Source organism: Pteropus vampyrus, unplaced genomic scaffold (assembly GCF_000151845.1).
Source record: "Pteropus vampyrus isolate Shadow unplaced genomic scaffold, Pvam_2.0 Scaffold3, whole genome shotgun sequence".
Lineage (NCBI taxonomy): Eukaryota > Metazoa > Chordata > Mammalia > Chiroptera > Pteropodidae > Pteropus > Pteropus vampyrus.
The window spans coordinates 2,267,371-2,276,357 of record NW_011888784.1 but is presented as its reverse complement, the minus strand read 5'-3'; the positions used below and the strand labels follow the sequence as shown (position 1 = coordinate 2,276,357).

The following is an 8,987-nucleotide window of genomic DNA, read 5'->3' as shown; positions in this document are numbered from 1 at the left end:
TTGCTTTTCTATAACAAGGCCATTTGTGTCAAGAATTTTAACACTGCAGATATTACTCTCTCCATCAAAAGGCAAGATATTCCTGTCACACAAGGAGAGTCTTAGGGAAGTCAGGAAGAGCAAAGGGCAAAGAGGTCGTCTGGCCCATTCTTAGCTCTACTTCCTGCATTTTTTTCCCTTCGTGTTTGTAACCGTCACCGCCATTATTTCCATTGATGCCCAGTGGAGTAACTGCAAAGTAAACTCCTCATTGATAGCAGAACTTTGGGGGAGGAGGGAGCCGTAAGGTCCTGCTTCCCTGCCTGTCCTTTTATGATCTTTTTCCTTGTGGCTGTGGCCATGTCGAGGGGCAGCGAGTGGTGCAATGCCCGGGTGGGCTAGGAGAACCACAGGCAGTTCTCTCTTGCAGGCATTGGCCATGCTCTGAAATATAAAACCTGCACCTTCCACAGCACCCCCTCCCCACTGTCTGCCTCCTGACTTCCCCCTTGCCCAGAAACAGCAGTCTGTCAAAATTAAATCACTAACTGCTCCACCCTCCCTCTGCCACACCATTTACACTTTACAGCTTGGTCTTGCAGGCTAGGGAGACAAAAAGAACGAAACCAAGGCATTTTCTTCATGCTTCTCTTCTAGTTTAATTCCGCTTTCTGTGTATTCATGGTGTGCATTGTTTAGGTTTAGAAAAATGTTCCCAGTGCCGACACCTCTGCTGTGTATCTTAAAAAAAATTATTTTCAATCAACAGCATCAACAACTCAGACTCCAGTTGGTGGAGAGGGTGAGCGGGGGTGGTGCACTGCTGGGAAGCAGAGTATCTCCCCTCCTGGCAGAGAAAAGCAAGGCCCCTTGACCCCGAGGCGCCAATTACTATTTTAACTGTCCTCCCCCACAGCCCCAGAGGCAGCTGGAAAGGAAATCGCACACTGGGAGTTTCCACAGCATCTTGCTGGCTCCCTGAGGCTTGCAGGCATTTGCCCATCTGGTGAGGCCTCCAAGCAGGGGGCCTAATTAGGCGTCATCTGGCCACCTGAGAAGGCTCTGCCGGCCTCCCTGGCTTCCCCCTCCTCCAGGCAGGACTCCACTCTCCCAGCTGCAGATCTTCGGAGCTTGTTTGGTCGAGCAGCTGCCCTGGCTAATTATTGGAGAGCGGGGTCCCAGGTGGCTGCCTCAGACTAGAGGGGGTGAGCAGAGAGAGGGCTGAGGAACATAAAGGGACACGGAGGGGTGGTCAGAGAGGGGTCGGAGGGATAAGAAACCGAGAGCAGAGTTGGATTAGTGTTGTCACTCAAATCTCCCGAGCTGGAATTCAAGGAGGTGTCTCCTTGCCTGCAGCAGGAGACTTGCTCCCATAGGTGGGCCATCCACGAGAGAACACTCTGTCCCCAACTCCCCACCTCCCAGCACACCGCGATATTCTGTATTCCTGCCCTTTGCTTCCCTTTTGGTACCATCCTCCACCCAGCCCTGCTCCTTCAGTCCAGGGACTAACCCGCAGTTTTTCGTAGAGAGAACATGGCCTCACAACTCTCGTTCGGGTGGGGCACGGCACAGGTTTTAGAGAGAGGAGGTTGTTCAACTCAAAATCATTCTTCGCTCTCATTAGACTTTTAGGCACATAGGTGTGTGTACAGTTTAAGGTGTTTTGCAGCTCGATGTCCCTGAACCAGAGCATTATGTAGTTGCTGATATGCAAGCCGGGCTCTGCCCACCACCTCTCAGGCATTTTCCCTTTGTGGGGGCGATCACCCCAGGATACGAGGCAAATGGGAAAAATAATGGGACAAATTAAGGGGAAGCAGAATGGAAAGTAAAATCATCCACAAGCAGTGGTATTAGCAAAAGACGCAACCTCCAGGTCACTGACGTCCACTTTGATCGTCGCTTGCTAGAAAGCTGGGCTGAGGCACCGAAACACTTAATCATATGGTTTTTTCTCTCGTAATATAGGATCGTTGGAAGCAATAGATTGTGCTGAGCAGAGCAGCGTCCCCGGACTAGGGCAAAATGAACTCTAGTTTAATTTCTGGTCCTTTTGTATCTGGGACGTGTTTACCCATGAGTAAATCATGGTTTCCTCTGCTCTCCAGTGTTGCCACTGAAAAATGTAAGAGAATGCTTTTAGCGTTACCATTTTCTGAGTATATTAGAGGTTAGAGTTCCATGTTTCTATATTTGGTGTAACAGGGCTCCAGAAGAAATGACTTTCTCCCCACCTACTCCAAAAACTGTCACAGTGCGATTGAAGGCCGTTTTGTTCCAAGAAAGGAAAGCTGATGGACTGAGAACAGCTATTTTGAGACTCATTGCTTGTGCCTCAAGTATCAGATGGGTAGGCTGTACAGATGTGCGCAAGTTGTTGACAGCTATAGCAAGAATTGGAAGGGTAGCGGATTTTCAAGATGACAGAAAGATAACCTCATCAAGATTTTGATGTCTTGTCTGGTTCCTTCCTAACTGCCTGCCCCTCCCTTATGAATCCTGGGCTGACATGGGAAGCCTTAGCCTGCGGTAGAAGGATTCAGAGCTTTGGATCCATCAAATAAGATTCACAAGGATGAGCAACTCTCTTCAGAACACTGGAATCCTTTGGTTCCATTAGTTGTAGGCCATGGTCATCTTTGGCGCTGCCAAAGGGTCTCTGGGCGTAAATCCTGAGGCGTCATCTGCTTCCCCTTAATTTGTCCCATTATTTTTCCCATTTGCCTCGTATCCTGGTGCCCAGAGTGGACCCAGTAGAAGCAGAATGAGGAGGAAATGAAGAGAATCTTCCTTCCTGGGTGTCAGCTTTCATCTGAGTGTAGAATGGTGGGAAGTTGACTTTTTCAGTCTTAGAGTAAGAGTAAGGGTTGTTTTAAATTACTCTTGGGGCCAAAATAAATCCTAGAGAATAATTGTTTTCTGCAGGTCACTAAACATCCTAGATTGAGGTCCAATAGAAAATGACCAAATCTTTAATTAAAGCCTATAGATTTTGCAGTGGGATTTGGGGGCTTCAAGAGGCCCGGCACTTCTCCAGTGTCTCTGAAGAATGGAAACCAATTCTCTGCTAACTAATCTCCAACAAAAATTGCCCAGTGCATTTCATTGTGGGCAGTTCAAGTGCTTAGAACACTGTTCCTTATTTTAAGCTGAAACCTACTTCATTGCAACTTCTGCTCACTAATCCTAGTTCTACCCTCTGGATCTACACAGTATAATCCCCTTTTCAAATGAAAGCTCTTCAGATGGTCGAAGCTGGTTATCACATTCCCAGAATTCTCCTTTATATAAGATACTATACTAAGTATGACATGGTATCAAACTCCCTCATCATCCCACTGTGGATGCCACCTGGGTTTTTAGCATTTGCATCAGTCAGGATCCAGAAAGGAAAATAGGAACACTCTCAATGTTTCCAATAAAAGGAAATTAATGTAGGAGCTTTTTATGTAGCTGTAGGACAGAAGGAGGAAAAAGGCAAATGTGAGACAACCCAGATGTTAATAACTACAGGAAGCAGCTACCATTCATTCCTAGAGCCGGAGAATGAATGAATGAGAGGAGGTGTCCCAGAGCCCAGAGTCCCAGGGGAGGCCCCATGGCAGTGCAGGCACTGCAAAGGAGCATTGTGTTCCTGGAGCTGGACCTCTGAAGGGGGCACAGGCTATCTGAGACTGGGAACACCAAGGCTGTGTCGGCATTCCTGTTGAGCTTGCAGTCAATTAAGCCCCTTATTTACGTGAAGCAGGTGAGGCCAAATGTGTATTTTTTGAAAAATGAATGTTCGAAGTTCAAGTCTTTAGTGGATATTTTTTTTTTCTTTCTCAGCATATTGTCCCTTTTTCTTCTGGTAACAGTCCCTTCTTTTTCCTTTGGGGAAATCGCCCTCTTTCATCCATGCGGCTGGGCTGTCAGTCACATGATGACCATGGCCTACAACTAATGGAATCAAAGGATTCCAATGTTCTGAAGAGAGCTGAGCAACATCCTTGTGAATCTTATTTGATGGATCCAAATCCTTGATCACGGGCAGGCTGCACATAAGATGAGCTTTGAAACTTAGGCAGAGATGCTGAGGGGCAGATGGCCAGTGAACTGAGGCTGTTGGTGGCACTTCCCTACAGGAGCAGTATTTGGGTTCTCAACGGACATCCCTGATTCTGGGCCTTCACGAGTCCGGGTTGTCATATTTGCTATTGCAAGCACTACCCAGTATCTTTTCTTGAAAGTCCTTTCTTACTTAGATTAGCTAGGGTCTATTTCTATTGCTTACAACCAAAGAACCTGGAGTGATATGCAGTCTTTATTTGTATTCCCCATATGCAAGAAAACACTGTCTCGATAGAGATCTATTGAATATTGTCTCTAACGACAGCATACCAGCTATCGCTCCATCTTTCTGTCCTCACAAACATTAGAAGCACAATGAATTACTGCCAACCTGGAAAGTAAACTTTTTATGGTGTCTAAAGAGATCCATCCTTATTGTTATGGTGCTCCAAAAATCTGTAGTGCCAATGAATGTATGGAAATCAGGTCTGGAAAAAGATTCTGATGTGACTATTTTGATTGGGTCATATTGAAATGGGTGCATCAAAATGTAAAAACATCTTTTTTCATTTCCTAGCAACGTGAATAACAAACATCTCAAAGCCTCATCCCATCCCTGAATTTGACCTACCTGTATCTCTAAAATTCACTCAAAAATAGAATGAGTAACAGGAAATGAGTGTGTGTATATAATTAGGTTAATTGGCACTTTAGAAAAATTCCTTAAAATTGTTTTACAGGGCTGTCAAAATATCTTCAAAGCAGTTGCATCAAAATATCACATATCCGATTTCTACATATCCATAAAAGTCATAAAAAATATGCCAAATATATGGTTTTTACAAGAAGAGCACCTTTCCATTACCATACACTACTTTCCAGGTAGACAGAATCGAGTTTGTCAGCAGCATATACGTCCAGTCATTCAACTAATTAAGAAACTCCTTTTTTACTTAACTGTCATCCAGTCCATGTTTATCCATATTGTTCGTAGAGATTCCTTGACAGTGACTTCTTGGAATCCTGACCCATGAAAATGTTGTCTTCCCTTGATAATGTCTCAACACAGAAACGAGATTAGTTTGGTAAACCTTGATTAGTATGAGTCACATTGGCACAAGTAATTATGTTTAATAATTATGTTTAATAATTATCTTAATAATAATTATCTTTTAAAGATGAAAAGATATTTACTCTTTTAGAAATTGGCTAGATTTTGGTTTCTAGTAGGGAAACCATAAACAGGGGAGTCCCGGAAGACCACCCACTGGCTGCCCTTCTTGGTACTTGAAGCCAAACCATGCTCATCCTCTGATGGATCAGCCACTCTCTCCTCAGAGCTGTTCATCTTTTGCTATGAGCGGAGGTGGGGGAGGGAGCTGGACAATATAATGAGACATTTTATGAATTTCATACTTACTGCCTTAGACCCATAAAGATAAATGTGTTTCTGGAAAACATTAAGAAAAACATTTATGTTCAGACAGCTCATTCTGAATAGGTTGGATTCTGGAGTGCAGAATTCGGGGTCAGAATGAATCAAGTGTTTCATGTTTGGAACATGATAGTTTTGCTCATTGAAATGAAGTTCAGAAAGGTTTCATTAAAAATAAGGAATGCCAAGAACAATTTCTCATTCCAAATCTGGCTCTCATGCATAAACAAGACTTTGAGATTACTTATGTGCTACTGTGGTGCAAAATAGAAAAACCCCCAAAAGGAGTCTAGGAACTGGTTATTTTCCAGGTGAAACTTGGTGGGCCTGCTTTGGGGAGTGACACATTTAAAAGGGCAGTTAGTTGATACTTATGTTGAATTAGTCTATACAAAACTAATTGGAGTTCTCCATCCAGTATATGGAGCACCCAGCAGAGTTCATGTCCTTTGGTGAATTGAGAGGTTAGATAGTTGTGCAGCTGGGAGTAGTAATCTGAGGATCTGACTTGTAGCAGCTGTTTGGGAAAATGTCAACTACCAAGTGTCACAGTAGACTGTACTTCTGATTTCTACGTCATTTTCACTGTTGGAATAGTTTTCTACTGAAATATGAAGCATTTCATTAATTGCTCTAAGATGTGTCTGCTAAGGGGCTTAGATTCTCCCAAGAGATTCTCACTTTTATTTGAAGAGGAAGTAAGTTAATTAATTAGTTATGTCCCTTGCATTTATGAAAGCCACCTACGTCCTTTGTCACCACCACTTTAGGAGATAGTTCTGTTCATTTCCCTCATGGCATTTCAGTATCTGTTACATATTAGAAATAGTTGCCACTACTTCACGATCATGATTTTTCATTTGTTTTAGAATAATTCTTCTTCTGTATTTTGAAAACCCTTTGCTTTTAAAAATTTTATTATGTTCAAATGCTGATGTTATAGTTTCATACTTATGACAATATTTCAACATTATTTATACATATATCTGTATTTTCTCATGTCCATTTTTCTGAGATTTTTTAAACAAAATCTTTTGCCCAGGAAAGTTTATTTTGTGATATCAAAAGTGATTCATAAAAATATTAGATCAAATATATTTCTTCATTTTGGAAAAGTACAATATCATTTGTGTCATCTATATTAATTATGGTTTACATGTTAATTATTAGTCACTCTAACTTGGAAAATAAGGTGATTAGGCCTCTGTTAAAAAAAGTTTAGAAGCCTCGGTTTATATGCTGAAATATGTTCACTTATAATTAATTTCACTAATTTTTACTTCATTTTAGATCACTACTAGACAAAGATATTAGGGATATCTATTTGTTTTAAAGAGATCTTTATGATTATGGAAATGCTGGCCCTAGTAAAAGTCTACATATTTATAAAAAAATATATTGCCAAGTCTTGATACTTTTCACCTTTCTCTAATGCTCCCATTCCTTCTTTTTAAAAATAGGAGCATATTCCTATTCTCTAACCCCCACCCCCAAATCCTCCCAAATAGCATAGGATGTTGTTCACCTGGGCCTGTGGACTTGAACTCATTTGAGTGGCTTTGTGTTTTCTTATCATCTCTCTGCCTATCTTAGGTTTCAGTTTCCTACAGCCATATTTGTTAAAGCCTTCCCAGTTTGAAGATCACTTTCTTGGATAGAGAAAACTATATTGACATTGAATTGTCTTATTTTTCTCTATTAGCTTTCAACATGACACCATTTGCCCCCAAGAAGTTGACTCTTCCATTACTCATTCTTTTTTCTGCCCTGAACCCAGGTTAGAGACCCCTCTCCGTGCCCTTACCATCTTTTTAAGCTTCCGTGCGATCCTGGTTCTGTTTTTTCTAGTATCATTCTGACTGATTGGGATTCCTTGGTTACATGCACTTCCTTTTATATTTCAGGCATTTCTTTTAAAATCTGAGATCATTAGAGGGCTTTCTAGTAGCTTTTATGTTTGTTCTTTTGTTTTTAAGACACTTCCCTTTTGTCTTTTTGATCAATGTCGTTTGCTGTTCTGGATTGTTCCCCTGGGATTTCCATGCCGAAATTTAATCTCTGATGTGATGGTATTTGGAGATGGAGCCTTTGAGAGGTGATTAGGTCCCAAGGGTGGAGTCTTCATAAATGGGATTAGTGCCCTTATAAAAAGAGGCCGGACAACTAGCTTACTCTCATTCTGCCATGTGAGGATACAATGAGAAGTTGACAGTTTGCAAATTGGAAGAGGGTTCTCACCAGAACCAGGTGACGCTGGCACCCTGATCTCTAACTTCTGTTGTTTATAAGCCACCTAGTATATGTACTTTGTTATAGCAGCCCAGTAGAAATAAGACACTTGTGATTGTTCAGGTAGAATTCTTTTCTATGAACCTCTCCTCTTTCAGCTATTTTAACTTTATAGTGTTGCCAAGGAGGTATAACTACATTTTCTCTGAAGTTTTAGAAACCACATTTTTCCTAAAGCCTAGAATTTATGTCTAATTATAGCCAATGCTTTCTTCCTTCTTCAGTTGTTAAAAGTTCTACGGTGATGACAGTCACTTTATTCAAGTGTTTATTTGACTATACCAGATTGGTTGTGCTGAGCAGTTAGTAAGAAGGCTGCAAGTCATAGTTGAAAGAGTAGAGGCCTCTGAATTTGGCAGATTTGGGTTCAAATCTCCACTGACCTGCTCATGATCTTGAACAATCTGTTTTACCTGTCTGACTCATAGGGCCAAAAAATTGGGTCAAAATACAGGGATGCTTTTAACATAATAATGCAAAATGCCATTAGTTTAATAAATGATAGCCATTATTATTACTGCCTAAATAATATATTTGATCTTTTGGGAAACTATTGCTCCAGCATATGTGTATGAGCTGGTAGCGTTGCGTGAATAAGTTAAAGCTACAATGGGTAACATTTGGGTCAAAGTACAGACTTATTGGTAGTAATTAGCATATTGGTTGAGAGCACAGGTTCTGAAGCTAAACTGTATGACTCAGGGTCTTGCTGTGCCACATATTAGCCTTGTGATCTTGGGCAAATCACTGGAACATTCTGTGTTCCCATTTCTTCATCTATAAAACAACCTTATTTCATGGAGTTGTTTCAAAGATTTAAATGAGTAAACACATGTAATTGCTTGGAACATTGCCTGGCACATAGTCAGCACTTAATAAATGTTAACTCTTATTATTATCATGCTGAGGGTGGCATTATATGTACACAGAACTAAGAATGCCAGAAACACCAGCATTTACATATAAACCAGAACATCTGAAGCAAAACTGAGAAACCCTTAGAAATAAACAAGGCTACAGAAATGAACAGAAGAAAGCCACTGAATAATGTTGCCAAGAAAGCTTAGATTGATGTCCATTCGGAAACATACAGACCCTTTAGGAGGGAAAGGTTTCATGATGATGCTCTAAGAGATTAGGTTATAAGCACACTTAAACTTTTACCATTGATTTTGGGGTGTCTCCTGTTGAATCACTGAGGCCCTCATCTAAGTGGGCTATCCAAGTGCCC

At 41.4% G+C, this 8,987-nt stretch overlaps 1 pseudogene; it reads left to right on the top strand.

Annotated features, from left to right (window-relative positions):
- Window positions 1–2,611: 2,611 nt before the first annotated feature.
- On the top strand, window positions 2,612–6,064 carry LOC105293594 (annotated as a pseudogene).
- The last annotated feature ends 2,923 nt before the right edge of the window (window positions 6,065–8,987 follow it).